The 12,402-nt window shown below is 45.5% G+C and overlaps 1 long non-coding RNA gene across 1 annotated transcript; it reads left to right on the plus strand.

Annotated features, from left to right (window-relative positions):
• The first annotated feature begins 7,653 nt into the window (after window positions 1–7,653).
• On the plus strand, window positions 7,654–9,974 carry LOC116098703. Its single transcript, XR_004121918.1, has 2 exons — window positions 7,654–7,764; window positions 9,388–9,974. It is a non-coding gene; the product is annotated as an uncharacterized LOC116098703 (long non-coding RNA).
• The last annotated feature ends 2,428 nt before the right edge of the window (window positions 9,975–12,402 follow it).

Here is a 12,402-nt window from a genome sequence, read left to right on the forward strand (position 1 = left end):
CACACACACACACACACACACACACACACAGACAGACACACACACATGCTCTCGGCTGGAAAGATGACTCAGCAATTAAGAGCATTGGCTACTCTTCTCAGAACCCACAAGAGGATCACAATTGCCTGTAACTGCACCTCCAAAGAATCTTGATCCTTCTTCTGGATTCTGCAGGCACCTGTACACATGTGGTGTATGTTCATATACACAGAAAGAGAGGAGGGGAGGGAAGGAGGGGGGGGAGAGAGAAAGAGAAAGAGAGAGAGGTAAACAATAAATCTTAAATATCTATTTTAGGACAACCTCCTTTTAGCTGTCAAATGCCCACAGTATAAAGCTTGAGCTTCTTATATTCACAGTACTATTTATTATGATACAACTCTATGAATATACTAAAAGCCACTGCATTGTATACTTTTTTAAAAAATGAATTTTAAGGTGTATAGATTATAGCCCTATAAAACAGCCAAGGCCACGCAGTGCACAGCTCACCTGGACTGGTGGAGGTGAGCTGTTGGGGAGGCTCAGAGTTTGTCTCAAGAGAGCCAAAGTCAGGGGAGGGTCTCGCCTTGTTCAGGTCTGGAAACAGTATACATCCCTTCCATTACCGTGTATTGGCCAGGCCTAGCCAATAGGCCTTGTGTTCTAGTTTACTTTCTTGATCTGTGATAAACACTCACCAGAACTACTTGGAGGTGGAAAGAGTTTATTTGACTTATAGCTCCTGATCAGAGCCCTTCATTTAGTGAATTCAGAGCAGGAGCTCAATCAGGCAGGAGCAGAGGCATTGGCTTGCTTCCCATGGTTTGCTCAGCTTTCTTCCTTACATAACCCTACTTGCCTAGGGAGTGTCACCGCCCTTAGTGGATTTGGCCCTCTCGCTTCAACTGTCAATCAAGAAAATGCTCCCAAGACAGGCCAATCTGATGGAGGTATTTTCTCAGTTGAGATTCTCTCTTCTCAACTGACTCTAGTTTGTGGCAAGTCGACAAAAACTTACCTGCACACTTTGCCTATCTGTGATGGTCTGAGAAAGTGTCACCATTTTGCATTAGAAAGCAGGGATTCCTGGGAAATGGGAAGGGACATGAGTCTCCCACAATGACAACTACTGAGCTTTCAGCATACCTGAAGCACTGGATTAGCACTGTACAAATGTTACCTGAAGGAAATGGCGTTACCAATTTTAATACCTGCAGTGATCATAAAGCCACAGTGGTTACTTATTCCCCGAGTATTATGTACACGCATTCAACTCCATTATCACTGGTTATAATACATGTTACATGTAACAGAACTAAGGCATCAACTGTGAAATAAATTGCTAATGTCTTGCTCAAAGTAAATGTATGATCATGATTTGAACCCAAGGAAGTTGACTATAGAATGTGATGACTAGCATTAATTTTTAACATGGTAGCATCTAGCTTCACCTAGCAGATGGGCGTCAAAATACCAGTGTGGGGAAGGGTTGTTATTTTTGATTATATTAATTGTTGTGGGAAGGCCCATCAGCTGTGGGAAGGCCCATTCCCTAGGCAGGGGATGCTGGCTGTAAAATAGAGATAGGAACCTGAGCACCAGTGTGCATCTAGTACCCTCTGCTTTTTGGTAGTGGGTGCCACGTGACCATTTGCTTCAAGTTCCTGCTGCCTTGACTTCCCTAACTTGATGGGCTATAACAATCTTGAGTTGCAAGCAGAAACAAACCTCTTTTCCCTTAAGTTGCTCTTGTGAGAGTATTTTATCAAAGAAAAGCAAGCCAACACAGAACTTAGCTCTCAAATATAGCAGTGACTTTCAATTTGTTAAAGCATAATTCACAGTAAGAATTATATCTCATAACACAAGATATATAGACATGTGAATAAAGACACCTTAAGAGGGGTGGGGTTGTGGCTTAGTGGTTATGAACACTGATTGATCTTCCAGAGGGCCTGAGTTCAGTACCCAGGACCCACTTGGTGACTCATACCATGTATATGGTATGTTTCTGTTCTGTAGCTTCTTCTGTTCCAGGGATTCAATCCCCTCTTCTGGCCTCTGTGGGCACTGTACACACACGGTGCACACATATACATTCAGGTAAACACTAATACACATAAAATAAATAAAATCTCAAGAAACCTTAAGAGGTATATGACACTTGTGTGGCTGCATGGTCTATTCTTTACGTGTGTGGTACATTCTAGTGTTTCTTACTTCTGTCTGTCTGTCCTTTCCTTTCAGTGCAGAGCTAAATTCAATCGGAACATGAGATTTCATAGTCCACTAAAGAACTGCTGCCCACAGTTTGAAAATCGTTGCCCTTTTTTCTCTTCAAGTTTCCCCCGAAGTCTTAACTTGTGCGTCAGGAAAGATGCACCAGTATCTATCACACAAAGAGTGCAATGACGACTCCAGGATAGGAGATGTTCGCCATGGGCTTAGGTCTGAATACCTTGCGCGTTGCTTGTAGAGCTAACCTGAAGGCTGTGGAGCGCGGCTGATGGAAGTACTACATCAGGGGTGAGCCCTTAGAGATTATTCCTGCCCAGGATCCTACTTGCTCTTTGTGCAGGTTGTTTGTCAACTTGACACAAGCCAGGATCATCTGGGAAGAGGGAACTTCAACTGAGAAAATGCCTCCATCAGAACGGCCTATGGGCAAGTTTGTGAAGGCATTTTCTTGATTGATAATTGACGTGGAGAGACCCAACCCACTGTGGCCAGGTGGTCCTGGAATAAGCACACGCACGCACGCACGCACGCACGCACGCACGCACGCACGCACACGCATGCGCAAGGTGATCCTGGACGCCACACACAGACTGAGCAAGCTGTGAGAAACCAGTCACTGTTAGGATTCCTACAAGGCTGCCGCTTCAGTTCGTGCCTTGAGTTCCTGCCATGGTATCCCTTTATGATGAACTGTAGACTCTAAGCTGATACAAGCCTTTTCTTCTCCAGGTTGATTTTGGTCACTGCATTCATCCCAGCAAACTAGGACACTTGCTGCTTTCCGTTCCATCAGTGGTAAATACTGCCTCATACTTCTGCTGCCATGGATTGAGCTACTTTATCATGCTTTCCCCAACATGATGGACTGAAATCCTTTTGAGCCTAATTCAGTCTTTCTTCCCCTACGTTGTTTCTGTCAGGTAGTCTGTTCACAGCAATGACAGTAACGAATACAGTGATTTGTCTTACCTTATCTGCCGACCTCTCCCTCCTCCTTCCCTCCCTCCCTCCTCACCCATCCCTCAGTTTTGTCACGAGAACCCTGTTGTTGTTTTTTTAGTGCAGGGATACAGGACATGGCCAGAGAGGAGGAAACGGGTCACAGGGAGCTCAGAGGGCCTTAGCCCCACCCTTGAGGGAGATGAGACTCAGAGATGTAGGAAATGGGTCTGTCAGAGTGCTGGCACCAGTGTGTCAATATTTGTTCGTGTTTGTGAGGCCAGGTTTAACCGACAAACATCACCGAGTTAACTGTTAGTATTGTTTCCTCCAACAGATAGGGGAGGACCATGAGAAGGAAAGGATGAACTAACCAACAGGTGGATTTCCTCAGACTCACCCTGACAGTGGCAGGTTCTTGTGGATGACATCATCCACTGTTTGCTCCATTTCTCTTAGCTGAGGTGAGGGGCTTTTGCCCTACAACCTCCCCACAGAGACAGCTACCTACATTACTTACTCTCTTTTCAGAATAACTATTCTGAGGTTTGTTGACTTAGTTTTCCCCAAACCAAGAAGTTGTTAAATGGCTTTTCCTTGAAACTTTGGTCAAGTGGAAGTTTCCAGTCATGTGATGCAGGCTCGCATGACCTTTTGTTGAGGCAAGACCCGTGAGAGGACTGTGATGTTTGGAGAGAGTATCAATAAGACTCCGAGGGCAGGGCAGTTGTATAGCCAGTTTTGCAACACTATTGTTGGTCTTGAGTCTTTATTGATCTTTGCTTCGTTGAGAGTGGCACAGCAGAGAGATCCTGGCATTTTGGCTGGTCCTAGTCACTCCCACTGACTCATGCTGATTTGACAGAGGCCTATCGGGTTTTTTTCTGGGTCATGCCGCCATTGCCTATTTGTGTTTGGTGACACTTTTAAACTGGGCTGTTGGTTTCCTGACACTACTGAACTCGATTGCTGGTACCCTGACAAATGGAGATTGGAATCACCCCCAAAGAACTACTTCTAAACAAATCTACATCCCTTTGTCCTATTAACCATCTTTTCTCCCCCACCCTTGAATGGTGGGCTAGAATCGGGGGATGGTCAAAACATTTGAGAACCTTTATTAAATTAGGTTTTGAAAAATCTAAGCCTATGCTTTGGTATTTTGTTCAGCCTGGGCCTTTCTTTTGCATTAGATTTTTAATTGAATTACAATGTTATTCATCTTGATTTCTGTTTTACTTAATTGATTGAATTTGAGCCTGGTCTTCCTATGTAGCTCAAGCTGGCTTTGAAGATGTGATCCTTCTGCCTTAGCCTCTAAGTGCTGGAATTAACAAGTGTGTACCACCATGCATGGCTTGATTATTGAAACTTGTGGGCCTTCCTCTAACCCTTAGAGCTTTCTCAGAAGAAATTAGGCCACTCACCAAATGCCATCTAGATTATCAAAGGATGGAGCGCCATGGCAGGGCTCTTGGCCCTGAGCAGTCATCACTGCCTGGCAGTAGTTCCTGGCTATCATATTACTGAGAACTGACAAGTGTATGTGTCTGTATGTGTCTGTTCCCTTTAGTGTCTAGTAATGAGAGCTCTAGAAAGAACGGGTGAAGGAAGCATTTCAGCTAAGATGACTTTTAAAAATACATCAATTTAAAGACACGCAGCCTATTTGTCCCAGGGTGTGTGTGGAGGTCAGAAGACAACTCGTACAATCGATTCTCCCTCCTTCCACCAAGTGAGTCTTTAAAAAAACCCAGCTTAGGTTGTCAGGTTTGGCAACCAGTGACTTTACCTTCTGAGCTTTTTCACCAGCCCAAGAAAAACCTTTATTAAATGAAATTTTAAAAAATGTAAATTGCACTTACTCACTTCTTTCTCTTCAAGGAGAGTTTCTGCACTTGGGAGTTAGAGGATAGCTCGTGAGAGTCCGTCCTGCCCTTCTACCGTGGGGTTTGTGTGGACTGAACTCAGGTGATCAGGCAGAGAGGCAAGTGTCCTAATGAACCGAAGCATCTCACCAGCCCAACAGAGAAGAGTTGGGGGATTCTAGTTTAGGAGGTATATCTACGACTTACAGCTGTTACCACGCACTAAGGCTTGTGGATCTGTGGCAAGAATCTCAAATGTATGACACTTCCTGAGCAAGAGGCTCAAAGTTGTTCAGTGGCAAGTGAAGAGACTTGTATAAACAATACACACCTTACTCTCTGATTTAGGAAGAGCGTGGTAAGACCGGCAAACCTTCCTTTTAATTGGCGTTCTGGTCTCTGGGTTGGGGGCAGAGGGCTTAGAGGCTGTTAAGACAAGTGCAAAACTAAAATGTTTTTTTTTTTTTTTTTACTTCAGAACTGCCTGTTTTGGACTGGTGTGTGCACATGTGGTGGGGACATGGAAGTGTGCAGAGGTTAAAAGTTAGCCTTAGAAGTTGTTCCTCAGGTACCACCATCTTGTTTTTAGAGACCAGTGTCTGTCTGAGAGCTGAGGCTCACTGGTTAGGCACGGCTGACTGATGTGCCATAAGCATTGGTCTGCCCCTCTCCACCTCTGCAGTGCTCTGAGTACAAGGGCATGCCACTATGGCTGTCCATTTATGTTAGTGCAAGAGATCAAAATCTGGTCCCCGGGCCTTGTGACAAGTGCCTTACCTACTGAACTGTCTCCCCAGCTTTGGTGTCTTGGCATTTTTAAGTGGGCCATGAAGCTGTTTCTCTCTCCCCATCAGCATGGACTTTGTATAGAACGACTAGGACCACAGGCATGTGTAGATGTGCGAGGCTTCTGCAAGAGATTCAAGCTCAAGTCCTTACACTCATAGGCCAAGTGCTTGACCTGTTTAGCTATCTCCCCAGCCTGAGGCCGGCTTTTATTCTGAATGTAACTAACAGGAGTGGGGAAGGATTTCAACAGGGAGATGTTATGTTCTGATATACATTATAGAGTGGTCATTCTTGATGCCATGTGTAGCCTAGAGGTGGGGGTGAGTTACAAGAAAGGAAGGGGAGAGACCAGTTAGTTAGAAGTCTGTATACTCTAAAAGAGATGAGAGGGTCTAGGTCGTGAGTGATGTCACACAGTTAGTTTGCTGGGTAGTCAGCTGAGATGGAATTCAGCATGCAGGATGTCAGGTTCAGGAGGATGCTTGACATCAGTACCCACGAAAGAGAGAAGTCTGAAGATAAGTGAGCATAGGTCAAACTCCGTTTTCATGTAGGTCCAATACAGTTTTTACTGATGTACTGAGAGCTATAGTGTTATCATGGTCCTGAGATGTCTGTGGTTGTACCAAGATGACCATAACATTCAGCAAACCATGAAATTCGTGGTGCATTGAATGTGGGCCACATTGGAAGAAATATGACATCAGGCAAGGCAAATCTCTATCAGCAGGTCCAAAAGATAAAGGCTGTGTGCCAGTAGGATTCCCAGGACTTCTTAACTATATCATCTTGTCACAACAGTTAGTCCTGAAGGGTGCAGCGGTGTAGGGATGGATACACAGGTCCCCCAAAGCTTTACTGAAAACAGCAATGAGCAAGGACCCCTCCTGTCCAGCCTGAGACCCTATTACACTATATACAAAGGACTTTGATTCAATGGGTGGCTCCCACTTCCTGATTCATGATGCCTGATTTTCAGAATAGAATTCACACCTCAGTGGTGTGCTTGATAGATGAGAGCATCCATGAGGGAAGGTATCAGATGTGAAACCTGGTGTGGTGGCCTCCGTTGCTGGCTGAGTGGAGATCTGCCGATGATAGGAGTTGAGTCAGCCTTGCCAATCAATCAAGTCATGATTCTTGCTGCTGGCTCATGCATCATCTCCATCAGGCTCTCCGCTCTTCCTCTTCTCATGTGCCTAGCATGCCAGCCCTCACCAGAGGCTGATGCTAAGGCCGGGGCAATGTCCATGGAGTAATCCATACTGGATTACCTGCTAAGCCATTGACCTGATGTGGAGGTATTTTTCTAGTTCAAAAGCAGTGTGTAGATCTATAAAGACAAAAAGGACCTATCCTTCTCCAAGGAGATTCTGAGTAAATAAATGGTTGTTAACCTTGGTGGGACCTCAGAGACTTATGCTTTACCAACAAGCTCTCACATCCACTCTTTGTCTTCTCCCGACTCGTTGTCAGAGATGCTCAGGCTGTGTGCTTTGTCCTCCTTCCTTTCTATAAGCTTGCTTGGAAGATGTTTCACAAGCCAGAGGTCCAAGGGCCTGTACGCAGGCACCGCTCACTGTTTCTCCTGCTGTAATCACAGGGCTGGAAGAGTTAACATGGGACAAGGGAATGAAGGCTGCGTGGGAATGGGGGTGGGCTATCTCAGCCTCCAAGCAGGCCTCTTAAGTACTCGGGAAATGAAGCTCATGAAAGAAGTCTTGTTGGCTGTTGTGAGAGTCATCAGTTTCATCAGAATGAGGACTTTGAGTCATCATTTTTTTTATTCAAGAAGTTTTTGTTAAGACCGAGAGCACACACCAAAGAAAATCCCTGAGTGTGCAGAGCTGGAAGCAATCGGCGGGACTCGGGACATGTTCTCCCTCATCAGAAAACAATAGAAAAGATGATTGTTAAAAATGATCTGGCCAGCTTCACTAGTTATAAGGTTAGCCACAAATCGTTTCTATGACTTACATAATTTTTGTTAGGAAAATACATTTCTAACGCCCACAAGTTTCCCATTATATGTGTAATTTGGAGTGTATATATATTTTTAACTTCTATTTTAGTTAATCGTGGGGGGGGACATATCACAGTATACAGAGGACAACTTTCAGGTGTCAGCTCTCTTCTGCCATGTGGGTCCTAGAACTTGAACTCGGGCCGTCACACTAAGCAGCTGATGCCTCTACCCACTGAACCATCCCATCAGCCTAGGGTATAGATTTTAATGTATACTCACCCATAGAAGAATTCTCAAAGAGGATTCTTGAATGGTTTTCTGACCCCCAAAGTGGTTGAAAGGATCAGAGAATGAAAGTTTCACAGTGCCACCATAGCCCTTTTTTGTCTGCTTGGGACTTGGGGCTTGTGCCTAGCATGCCAGCCCTGACCAGGAGGCTGACACCAAAGCTTGGTCCATATTAACGGCATGTTCTATGCTGGATTGTCTACTAAGGCATTGATTTCAAGCGTGTGGGTATGTCATGTCACCTTTGGCTGCTTTTTGCAAGTGGTAGCTACTTTATTTGTGTATCCCCAGTCACTAATGCTGGAGACAAGGCCATTTCCTCTGAGGTAGGACTTTCTTCCAGGAAGAAATCAGCCCAGACAAACAGCTCCTATTCTTTAGGGTCACTCCCACTGTCTGCAGCAGGGGTTCATAGCAGCATGGTGATACGGCCTTTCAGGAAAAAGGATGTGTGTTAAGTGTTTGTGTGTGTGTGTGTGTGTGTGTGTGTGTGTGTGTGTGTGTGTGTGATGCTACTAATGAAGTAGTTTGCATACTTTTTACTTCTGTGCTATCATTTTTATTAATCTATTGCATTAATAAATTAATAACTGCATACCTGTTTATGATATCCCAAAGACTGTGCTGTATAACATGTATATTACAGTTTGTTTGTTTATCAAAACAGTCCCATGAATGCATGTTTTGCCACTGCCCTGGCTAGTAACGAGTCCTTGATAAGCCAAAAAAAAAAAAAAAAAAAAAAAAAAAAAAAAAAAAAAGACATGTTCTGTGGGGCTAGGAGATGTGGTAGTCAACAGAGAATGAATATGAACATTGTACAATAGAGCTTGGCTGTGGGCAGTTCTTTGAGATCTTCTTTTTAAAAAATTTAAAGATGGTTGAGTCTTTCTCAGAAGGGAAAACAAAATAGATATTGGAGATTGATGGAAGGAGGGAACTGGGTGGAAGAGGAAAGGGGAATGGGAGGGGGGAGGTCATATGTAGAGAGGGCAGGGGAGAGAGAGAAGAGCTGGGGGAGGGCAATCTCTAGGATGTGCCAGAGGGTCTCTAGGGATGAGTCTAGCTGAGATTCCTAGCAGTGGGGAATATGGATCCTGAAGTTGCCAGTTCCTATAGTCAGGCAGGACTCCCAGTGGAAGGATAAGGACAGTAAGCCACCCACAGAGCTTTTGACCCAAAATGTGTCCTGCCTACAAGATGTGCAGGGACAAAGATGGAGCAGAGACTGAGGGAATGACTGCCCCAAATTGAGACCCATCCCATGGGCAAGAACCCATCCCTGACACTATTAACAATACTCCATTGTGCTTGCAGACTGGAACCTAGCATAATTATCTTCTGAGGGGCTCCAGCCAGCAGCCAATGGAAAGCGATGCAGAAACAAACCTACAGCCAAATGTTAGATGGAGCTTGGGGAGTCTTACGGACAAGTTAGAAGAAAGATTGAAGGAACTGAAGAGGACAGGAACTCCACAGGAGAGCAATAGAGTCGTCTGGCCTGGACCCTTGGGGGCTCCCAGGGCCTGAATCACCAACCAAAGGGCAAACACAGGCTGGACCTAGGCTCCCTGCACATAAGTAGCAGATGAGCAGCTTGGCCTTCCTGAGGGTCCTCAACAGCTGGAGCAGGGGCTGTCCCTGAGCCTGCTGCCTGCCCACATGTGGATCCTACACCCCTAAATGGAGCACCTTGTCTAGCTTCAGTGGAAGACAATGTACCTAGTCCCAGAGTGACTTGATGTGTGTAGGGGGGGGGGGGGTTGAAACACAGAGGAGGGTTTCTTCTCAGAAGACAAGGGAAAGGTAAAATTCAGGGAGGAATTGCATGAGGAAGTACTGGGAGGAAAGGAGGAAGGGCTGATATTGGATTATAAAGTGAATAAATAAGTTTAATAATTACATTGATTCTCTCTTCCTATCCTCTGTGTGTGTGTGTGTGTGTGTGTGTGTGTGTGTGTGTATGTGTGTGTGTGTGTGTGTGTAGGTCATAGGACAACTTATAGGAATCTGTTTCTATCTTTTACCATGTGGAGCTCGGGGATTGAACCCAGACTGTCAATCTTGGTGGCAAGTGCTTTCATCCACTGAGCCATTTTGCTGACCCAACCTCATTATCATGTTGTTGTTGTTATAATGATGATGATGATACTGATGATCATGATGTGTATGAGTGTTTTACCTGCATGTACATCTATATGTGTGCAGCGTGCCTGCCTGGTGCCCTCAGAGGCCAGAAGGTGGTGTCAGATTCCTGGGAACTGGAATTACAGATGTTGTGAGTGTTTGTGTGGGGTGATGGAAATTTGGATTCCATCTTTACCGTTTACTACATCATAGGATGCAGCCACATAAACTTGTAAACATTTGGCTTTGGTTTCCATTTGTTCATTTTTAGACCATGTCTCATTAGGTAGCTCTGGCCTGTTTGAAAACTCATTTCGTAGAACAGGCTATGGACAATTAAGATAAACTCCCTTCTAGAATGTTCCTTTACAGTTCGCTTCATTCAGTTGCAAGCCTTCTTGTTCACGAAAGAAATGAGGCCAAGGACAAAGCTTCCCCTTTCCTTTCTGGAGGAAGTAACTTTGGGATTTAGTGTGATAATTTGAGATTGAGACCGTCAGTTTGACACAACCTAGCAGCTTAATGGAGAGTGCTCTGGACCAGCTTGGCCTGTGGACATATCTGTGATCTTGCGTCTCAATGGTTAATTGATTAGGCAGACCAAGACCGTGGTGGGTGGCACCATTTCATAGGCAGGGCCCCAGAAGGAAGGGAAACCTAGCTGCGTGCTAAGCAGTAACAAAGCAAGTTTCCACACGCTCATTCTTTTTCGGCTCTTGGCCTTGTTTTGCATTCCCGCCGTGGCTTTCCCACGGCAATGGACTGGAACCTGGAACCGCAATCCAAAGGATTCTCCAAGCTACTTTTTAAAAGGACACATTATCCCAGCAACATAAATGAAACCAAACCAAAGACTTTCTGTCTCTGTGGGAGAGCAGCAGTCCCTACTGTCCCTGGAAGTCGAAGCTCAGGATGACCTCAAGGAAGGCTTGCTGCCAAGCCCTGATAAGGCCAAGGGAGAGCAAGAAAAGGAGCTGAGATAGAGTCGTCACTTGCTGAAAATAGTCAGGCATCTGAGAGCTCCGCTAGGCCTATCTGTGTTTATCATGGCGTCTGGTTTTAGCAAAGAGCCTTGCACAGCCGGTTAAGCGCAGACCTCTCTTCCTCGAAACCTGATCACACTCCTTGCTTTGCTCACATCATACCTGCTCATTCTCACACATCTTCACACAAGTCCTTATACCAGCTTAGCCACGATCCACCTTGTCTATGGTATTTTCCTCTTAGCAGCTGTCCACCCACCGATCCCGACACCTCTCCTTGGTCTTAAATTCCTGCTTGCCCATGCAGGATTTAAGAGTTGAGCCGAATCTCTCCTACACTGGAGTACCCTGAGGCAGTGGTTCTGAGAACATTCTTCCTTGAGTTTTAATAGCTACCCTTAACTGGTGTTCTGTCAGCAACACCTAACTTCATCTTGTGGATATGCACTAGTGTGGGAATACCCTGGATGTGCATTGCTAGGCAGGGATAACATCAGCAGTACTGCCCTGTAGAGGTGACCACGGGATTGCCAGTGGGAGTGGATGGCGCTGTGTGGTTGCTCTGTGCCAGTTGGCAGAATGAATACATGGGCGGTTACTGGAGCTGTTTATTTTCCACATTCAATTCTCAATAGGCAGCAGTAATTGCTTCCCTCACTTACCTATGCTAAGAGAATTTTTTAAGAAGAGTATCTTTGTTCTCCCTGGGCTGGAATTATGAATAGGACTTTGAGATACCTAAACAAATAGGGATGGACACTCCCAGGCGCTCTGACATGCCCAGGATCAGAGGTGAGGAGGACCCAACATCTGTCCCAACACCGAGAGTAACTGGGACCAGCAGGACCAGGCACACAGGAACTCCGAGAGCCCAGTGACTCTGGTTCCTTCCGGTCTGTCTGGGCTGGTGCCCTGAGCAGACCTTGGGCAAAAGCTCCACAGCCAGTCCCACAACACCCAGAAGAAGCTCCACTCCCAGGTGCTCTAACAAGCCCAGGATCACAGGATCCCAGATTCACATGATCACAGAGACAGCTTGACTATGAGGAGTTCTGACACAACCAGGATCACAGGAAGGACAGGCTCCAGTCAGATTTAGTAAGGGCAGGTAGCACCAGAGATAACTAGATGGTGGGGGGCAAGAGTAAGAAAATAAACAACACAAACCAAGGTCACTTGGAATCATCAGAACCCAATTCTCCCACCATAGCAAGTCCTGGAC

Source organism: Mastomys coucha, unplaced genomic scaffold, assembly GCF_008632895.1.
Source record: "Mastomys coucha isolate ucsf_1 unplaced genomic scaffold, UCSF_Mcou_1 pScaffold20, whole genome shotgun sequence".
Taxonomy (NCBI): Eukaryota; Metazoa; Chordata; class Mammalia; order Rodentia; family Muridae; genus Mastomys; species Mastomys coucha.